We start from the raw sequence: 7252 nt of genomic DNA, 5'->3' as shown, positions 1-7252 counted from the left end.
ATTTCTGTTTCTCTATGGAAAGCAATCCTCAGTAGATTAGAATATACGCTCAGGGAGCGGAGCCACATGGAAGGGTGGGTGTGCAATTGCCAACCCAGCCCAAATTGTTCCCAACCCCAATTATGATCTGTTAAGGCAAATTTTAAGCATTTTTACTAATATGCACCCCTTAAAATATGTGTTGATCGATAAGTTGCCCACCCATTTCCTAAATCCTGGCTCTTCCCCTGTATACGCTCCCAATTACACTAGTTTCTTGATAACGTTCTAAGTTGAATAATGTATATGAAAGTGTTTTGGTGGTAGGTACTTGACGTTGTTTGTCCTTTTTATAGGGAAAGAGGAACAGAATTTCCTGTTTGCAGCATTATGTTATTATTATTGGGCTGCCACTTTTTGATTTTTCAAAAAGGGATCACCTACTATCTGCAATCCTTCGGAAAACGAGTAACACGAGTACTCTTTTTTTCTTTTAATCCTAATATGTTTAGTAAAACTTCCTGGAATCTCTATGCTACCAAAGGTGATAAAGATATACTAGATTTTGTGTCCGTGCTACGGATCCCGAAAACCATTTACTACTGATTTGTTGTGGCTCGGCTGAAACAAATTCTGTCTGCAAAATCTAACTCCTTTGTTCAGGGTACCTATTCCTCTTTGACATGAATATACGCTCTTCAACTAATCAATTGAATCTTACTTCAATTCAAAGTAACACTATTCCTGAAACGGAGGGCGTATATAACTGTACAGATGTCTCATTTAGTAGTAACAAAAGCTATGTCAATTGGAGACTACGAATAGGTCACAGAAGCTCTAACACGGGGTAGATTTATTAGATAGAATGAGATCAGTACACTTGTCCTTGATATAATATTTCCGCCTATGCCAATTTCTCATATCTTCAATGCCCTGCCTTGAAGAATTAGAATTTTTGTCATTCACACCTTCGGCCTTCCTCCCCTTTACGTTTTTCTTGTCAATTTTTTCCCACCTTCCATGATAGGAAGCAGCTCTAGATGAGTATTACATGCTCTTGGGCTCATCAGAACTGTAAACGAATTAATTAAACATATTTTATAAGTTTATTTTTTTGCTAAACCGTTTCAATAATTCAAACTAAGGTAATACAATGGCACCATATATTTTATTTTTCCTTGGTAAACATGCTTTCAGGAATAAAGGTGGAGGAGTTTTTACCTTTTGTAGAGTGGAAGAGCTAAATAAAATTACAGCATTGTGTAGGCTTACCAAGAGTTCATCTTTATTTTTTTTGGTGGAGACAAACATCATGAGAAAAGACAGGAGCAACACTTCCTACTAAGCTCTACTGCATTGAGCAAACCTTTTCCTCGTATGTACTTGTTATTTCGAAAAATTCCTTTTTTATTATCATTAGTTGTTGCCTAAATTCTTGTACCATCTTAGTAGCCTTACATCTTTTGTATTAGCTGTTCACAGAGTACTAGCAGCTCCAATAGAACACAGATTGATAAAAGCGAATCTTTTTCCAATCACACACGCCAGCCGTACCTGAAAGAAAGATTCAGTAAGTATTTCAAATCAACAATTGGCACATAGTTTATTAATCTAAAAATGAACCTGAAAGATTGGCTTGAACTCCGCCAAAAAGTTGGAGACAGCAAGTATTGGCATCAGGAATGCATCTCAATTCAGCACCACTTTCTTATTGTTATAAACATTTGCCCAAATATGGCGTACCAGAATCATGATTCTGCCTCTTAGAATTCATTCTGTGACAGCCAAAAAAAAAATTATACTGCTGAACGTGGCTCCAAATCTAGATTAAATTTGTCACTATCTTCTATATTAATCCGACTTATTATCATAACATTCACCTTAAACGTTTATAGCGGAATCCAAGTGCATATATTAGTTTTAAGTTGCCAAATTCAATCTTATATATAATAACAACAGTACACCAAAGAAGCAAGATTCCATACCTAAGGCCCCGTTGTGACCTCCACCGTACTTGCAACCTGTTTAACACCTTGCAGAATTGCTGCCCGAGCACCAACCCCAAAATTAAAGTCCTTTGAAGCACAATTTCTGCTAAGCAAAACTCAACCACGTACCAACCTTCCAATACAAATCAGTCTCTCTGAGGATGTATATGAAAACTGGAAAACCAATCTATGAATTATCCAGCTGAATTTCGTCCGAAATATTTTATAGACTTATCTCAAGAATACACAGTTTAACAGAGAATTGAGCTGAAGTCCACCACCTGCAATAACATCAAATTACAAACAAAGCCAGTTGAGTTCATGATTTTTATGCAGATTCTACCTTATGTGTGGTGCTCCCTGAAACTGGTTTATCAAAAGCACAGCTAGAGAGATAAATAACTTGATTGAGAGGCCATTACACCAGACACTTACAGTACCAAGTCTACCTTAAGCTCCTTATTTAGAAGATTAACCCGCTCTATACACAGCATTTCAGTTTTTGTAACTGGCTGCGGCACCAGGTGTTTTCCTGCTTTATCATTCCAAAGACTCTGAGGAATTTCCTAGAGAACCATCAAAAAGGTTGGGAAGTATTTCTTTTACCAAAATTCTAAAAGAGGAGAGAATCTCATTAATTCAAAAGAAAAAGTTACCACAACATTCTCCATCTTCTTGAGATTCCACAACTTCAAAAATTATAAACCAACCATAATTTTTAACAAAGAGCAGTTTCTAAGAAAAATAAAGATGGATTCTACTTCAAGACGGGGAGATTTTGTAAAGAAGTAAATCTAGTAAGACCGTAACACAAAGTAAAGCTAGTAAAAGCATATTAAATTACCTTAATGTACCATCCAACCCATGATAAGAGGCTTGGGCTGCAGTCAGTCCTGCACAAAGATCCATCAGCATTAACTTCTTTACAAATCTCTAGCACAGTGGCTTATGCTTGGCCATGGTTTCCTTCCAATGTCAGGCTTGCTTTTAAGAACCTACAACAAATGATTCTGAAAAAAGTAAGTTTGGAGTTTATAATGAGATGCATTTGAAGTTTTGAATTTAAAAATTATATAAATGTAAGACGAAACATGTATGTAAACTTATCTTGTACTTGTATGATTTTTTTTTTTAAGATAGCATAAACCTGGCTTTAAAAGTCAGGCAGACCAAAATCTTGCATTTCCACCTGATTGCAAGATTCTTGATCTGAAGGACATATTAGCATACATTTAAAAAGAAAATCAGATCGTCAATCACATAATCAAAATCAATATTAATGGAAAAAAATTATAAAGAAAATACAATCAGAGAAAATGAAGCAGCTCCAAAAAATCACCTCCAAAAATAGCATATCAACTTCATCCTCTCCATTCGAGACCCCAATTTTCTTCAATTTTTATCTCAGAAGCATAAACCCTAACTCTAAATCTTCAAAAATCATAGCCCTGCAGAATTACCCAAAATTAATGGTGAGGAAGAGAGAAGGAGAATGAAAAGAGAGAAACCCTAACTCATCGCCATTAAAAAACCCTAACCTCTTTATTTTCTTCTCGTTTCAGGTGAATGAGAGAATGAGTGGAAATCTCATCGAAATCTCATCGACTTTAAACGGAGAAACAGAACAAATCATGGGTTGTGCAATGATTTGGGTTAGTTTTCTACGGGAGTGTTGTCCACCTTGACGGTGTTAAGTATTTGATGTAAACGGAGTGTAACAAATAATTACGCGTAAACTCTGAAAAAAAGTATTGTTTACCTACCTTTTCTCAAACGGTGTTACTAACGGCCGATTAAATACAGGGTGTAAACAAAATGTAATTCATGTTTTAATGTGTTTACAATAGAATATTGTCAAGTGTCCTTTCCAGGTTTACTAATGCCCAAAACTTTTATCTAATTTAATTTGAGGAAAGTGTCATATTCACCGAGCGACGTGAGGACTCATACGACTTAGTGTTTTAAAAGAATGGAGATCATTCGACCTTCCTATTAAAGTAATAACTAATAACCATAATCGAGAGAAGGTGCACTTCACCGGAAATGAGAGGACTTAATACCTCTAACGTATCTACTAAACCTAGAGGTGTAAATTCGGCGGGGCTAGCACGTTTATGATACATCACCGTACATTAAAATTCGAGCACGATACATCACATGACCGGCACAACACGTGGATATCACGTTTAGTTTAATGTGTTGTGTTATGCTAGATAAATAGGCACATCAGCACGGTACAACACGTGATACGTGTTAACATGCGGCACAACATGGGCACGCAAAGAAAGCACGTCATGTTATGCGTAAAATACTACACAATATATACATCACATTTGATGCATATTTCACAAAAGAGTCATTGTTTTAGCCAATTTTTGACATTTTATTTTTTTTATGCTAATTTATTTCTATAATAATACATGTACTAACTATTTACTTTGTAAAACAAAAAATTAGTGTGCTAGCACGGCACATCGCGTATATTTTTCTAACAGCACAACACGTCTCCATTTAGCACAACACGTCTGAATCTCTGGCACACTCCAACACAGCACACAACACGCTAGGCACGTGACTTCGTGGGTTGGGTTGTGCCGGAACGACACGTTTTACACCTCTAAAACCCATGCGGATAATATGTTTGGTGGATTGCTTCTTCTTCTTCTCTTTTACATTGCCGAAGCTTGTGTGGACCAGCTCGCCAACTAGAGGTGTAAATTGGGCTGTGCCAGCACGAGCACAGTCCAGCACAACCCGCGCTAAAATCGGAGCCCAGCACGGCCCAGCACGTGATTTATCCCAGCACGGCCCAAGACGTTAGTTTCGTGGGATGTGTTGGGTTAGCCTAATCGGCACAACACAGCACGCGACACGGATAAGCACGTGACCCAACCCAGCATAGCACGTCATAGCATGCACAAATACATAATATAACAAGGTATAATACATCACATTGTGCGTATATTTCACAAAAGAGTCATTATTCTAGCTAGTTTTTGATATTTTGTGCTAGCTTATTTTTATAAAAACACATATAATACCTTAATATTTGGAAAATATATTTCAATATCGTTGTTATAATGTCATTACCTGTATATACTTGACTAGAACATTAATTCACATGACAATGATTCAATTTTATATTTGGTGCGATATTTCTTTTTATTGAATAAACTTGTTAATTTTACTTAAAATGAAATCTGAAATAATTTCAAATTATATGTTTCCTATTTAGATATCGTGATAATGTCCGACTTAATGTATACCATTAAGTGATCTCAAATTGTTTATAGCACGTGTGCCAGCACGACACAACACGCACAACATGTTACGTGCTGTGTCTGTGGACTGTGTTGTTCCTAACTTTTGATTAGTAAAGCACAACAACACGTTTAAATCGTTGGCACAACCCAACATGGCACGTGAGTTTGTGTGCCGGGCCAGCACGTTTTACACCTCTACCGCCAACCATATTTTATCTACAGTTCCTCAAGGGTCAAGGCACAAGCCATTTCCAAAGAAACACCAAAACTAACAAAAAAAAAAAGTGGACATATAAGAGAGTCATTGAACCCATTTGATGGCAAAATCATATACTCCATTGACAAACTGATTCAAGGAGTACTGAGTTGGTGGTGCGGTGGTATTTGATACCAGCAACAATAGTTTGGGTTATTTGGGGACAAAGGAATGCGCATACTTTTGAGAAGAAGCACATCTTCAAAATAGATATAGATCTAATCATTGATTACGGCTTGTGCTTTAGCTTTTGTCCATCACTTTGTTTCCGCAGGCGACAATTGGGATGCAAATTTTTACTAAGTGTAATTTTGTTTTCATCTTTCTTAATTTCCACTACTTATGGCTCTCCTGTACATTCTCTTTTTTAATCAATTCTATCCCTTTCTATCAAAAAAGAAAAATAAAAAGGATAAGGAGTACTTAGTTCAAACTACGACTAAAGTGGAGATATCCAACCATCCTAGATTTGTTCAGTTTTATGTGCTCTTTACTTGTGTATCTAAGGATGTTCGGGGATGAGTTATACATGGGTTGGTAGGCTTGTAACGGAATATGCCTAGAACGTACAATTCAATCAACTTGTGGAGATATGGCAAGAAAAAAAGAAAGATAATAAAGTAATAATTTAGTGAAAACTACACCAACACCCATTTTTCAGATTTTCTCCAACACCCATTTTTCAGATTTTCTCCACTATGAAATCCATGCCCCATGAAGAAAAAAATTATTCTCAAACCCATAGTTTATAATACTCCCTCCATTCTTTTTTAATAGGCTGATTTTATTTTTAGCGAAATTTAAGGAAATTAAGAGAACTAATCATTGAAAGTGGTCCTCATGACACTTGTCAATAAAAGAAGTGAAGTGGAATGGTCCCCGTGATACTTGTTAACAAAAGAAGTAAAGTGAAGTGGTCAACATGACACTTGTCATCAAAAGAAATTGAAAGAAAAATGATCCCAAAAAATTAAAGTAACATTTGACTTTCCCAATTAGGAAATTGGTCTATTTTATTGAATTTTTTTTTTTTTTTTTTTGAACCTTTTATTTAAAAAAGACGGAAGGAGTATTATGTTTCTTTCTCTTTTTTTTTTCTTCTTCTTCGTCTTCAATTCCTTTTTTAAAATATGATTTCGTCGTAGAAAATATCAAGTGATATCTAAATCTGTTTTTATGTTCTCACAATTTAATCAAGCAGAGATTAAACTTTTATCCAAATGCAATCAAATAAACGATTTACCAGTTCATCGAATCATCCATTGGATCGTTATATTAAGAAACTAATCAAACAAACAGAAAAAAACAGAGAAAAAGAATGAAGAACATGGAACACTCGAACAAAATATTCATCAATTAACATCAATTTCTCCAAATAACCCATTCACCAATTTAATCTACATAGTCTAAAATTACGAGGTACTGGATTTGGAACAACATTGATTAATCAATCAATCAAGAAGAAGAAACCCAAAGCTTTTCGATTACAGAACGCATAGCACGTAGTGTAAAATGACAAGCTTCATGGAAGAAAATAGATGTTTTCATCCGTGGAGAAATCTGATATGAAACAAAAAAGAAAAGATTTGTGGATCTGGAAGGTTATTGATTTCATCGACATATCCATGGAGGAACACTGCTGCTCCCGCTGAAGAGAGGAAAATGTTGGTTGTGTTTTAAGATGATATACTCCTGCTGAAAACGTGCTTGATTTGTGACGTGTTGATCATGCATATCATGTTAGCCACATGTGACCACTAAGGAAA

The 7252-nt window shown here is 35.8% G+C and overlaps 1 long non-coding RNA gene across 2 annotated transcripts; it reads right to left on the bottom strand.

Annotated features, from left to right (window-relative positions):
• Positions 1–747: 747 nt before the first annotated feature.
• LOC113329525 lies at positions 748–3554 on the bottom strand. Of its 2 annotated transcripts, none has more exons than XR_003349926.1 (8): positions 3506–3554; positions 3307–3415; positions 2812–3176; positions 2403–2533; positions 1965–2248; positions 1603–1754; positions 1252–1533; positions 748–1051 (listed from the first exon to the last, which is right to left on the bottom strand). It is a non-coding gene; the product is annotated as an uncharacterized LOC113329525 (long non-coding RNA). The 2 variants fall into 2 exon arrangements; XR_003349927.1 differs by having other exon boundaries at positions 2417–2533.
• Between the last annotated feature and the right edge of the window lie 3698 nt (positions 3555–7252).

The sequence above is a fragment of the Papaver somniferum genome, unplaced genomic scaffold (assembly GCF_003573695.1).
Source record: "Papaver somniferum cultivar HN1 unplaced genomic scaffold, ASM357369v1 unplaced-scaffold_117, whole genome shotgun sequence".
NCBI lineage: Eukaryota > Viridiplantae > Streptophyta > Magnoliopsida > Ranunculales > Papaveraceae > Papaver > Papaver somniferum.
This window is presented reverse-complemented; position numbering and strand designations above follow the sequence as displayed.